This window comes from Gnatocerus cornutus, chromosome 8 (genome assembly GCF_029298725.1).
Source record: "Gnatocerus cornutus isolate USDA-ARS CGAHR chromosome 8, icGnaCorn1.1, whole genome shotgun sequence".
NCBI classification, from domain to species: Eukaryota; Metazoa; Arthropoda; class Insecta; order Coleoptera; family Tenebrionidae; genus Gnatocerus; species Gnatocerus cornutus.
In genome coordinates this window covers 14,612,442-14,614,078 of record NC_142240.1, presented here as the reverse complement: position 1 = coordinate 14,614,078, position 1,637 = coordinate 14,612,442, and positions in this window count along the sequence as shown.

Here is a 1,637-nt window from a genome sequence, read left to right as displayed (position 1 = left end):
GTGATTTTATTAATCTTTGCTCCAAGAAAAGACATTAGTTTTATAAATTCTATTTTGAGTCGTTTACATTTCACACAAATGAGTATTAAGTAATATTTTCTTGTGAAAAGAAATTTGGAATGTATGATACATAAGGTTTTCTTTTAATAAATATGATTTTCACATTGTGGAAGCCACGTGTTATGAACTAAAACCTACTGTATATTTTATGTACATTTTATCCAATACTGAAACTCGTAATTGTTAAAAATACAATGGCCACATGTACTTAAATATTGTGAAACTTCCTCTTAACTGAAAACTGAGAGTCGTTATTAGGAAGTTTCACCGACAGTATAATACAGTATAATACTTTTCTCCCTTACTAACATTAAAGAACTGAGTACGTTAATTAATAAAATCTTGTTATTATTTATACAAATTAATAAAATTGGTCGTTTCATTTACAATATTATCAACAGGGCGTATGACTAAGCAAAGCCAAACTTGATATATGGAATGTTTAAAGCCAGTCTTTTCAATAAGTCAAACTGGAAAATTTCAACCAAAATGTTAAATTTCCACCACCTCACGGGTATAAAATTCTACACATAAAATGATAATCACTTTTTCATCTATTCATATTTAAGGCAGCAACATTATGATTTATATCATGATAAACTCATAAAATAAATTGCACCAAAATGACTAATTATATTTTATCACTTGTACGTCTAAGCTGCATAATCAGGCACTATGGATTGTGAAATGTTGATTTCAGTATGTGAGTCTTCACTGATATTCTAAATACAGTGACTTGAGCAGAGAAGTAGCTAATATTTTCCACGATTGGTGAAATCTATTAGCCGCATTCAAAACATACGTATAATTATTAAATACCATAAAAATTGACAGCCGAAATACGCATTGTACAGAGTTAACATCTGCCGAAATATTAAACGTAAAATATAAATATACACAAATTAGACTAGGAATACATTAGTGTATTGGAGGAGGGGCACACTCGAAGGCTCCAATATTCAAACATCTAATATCTATTTTAGGAACATTCAAATTAAGTACGCGATTCTAAGTGTCAACATTGAGATGTGGCAAAAATTTAAATTATTTAGAACAAGCTTCCTTTATATTGTGAAAACACTAAATTATTAAGTGGAAAAGAGCAACAAATTTGAGTTATTTACCATCCAAAAAGCAGGCGGTTTTTTTATACTGGTACGAGTGGAATTAATTCAGGGAGTTCCTAACCGACAAGTAAATACAAGGCAGTCATCAGTCTTTAAATATTTAACCAGAAGCTTCCCGTGATGTAAGTTTTCACCTCAAGGGTGGCCCCCTTTTAGAAACGCTCCCAACTATTTCAAGTTTCGCACAGTTGGTAATGAAAAAAATTAGTAAAATTACGTGGAAATTTTGATTGGATTTGCAATTGCGTCCGTACTACTAAAATAGTTAAAATCACAGCCAGGAATAGAGAAAACGCCAAGCCTAACGACACAGGTTAACTCAATGAATTGTGTATTAACGCCACATTATGGAAAAAATTGCGCTCAAGTCGGCTCTATAATTTTAATTATGTTGGTAACTCTGGCCACCAGTAATTTTTGACTTGTGTTGACTTTTTGACCACTGACCTT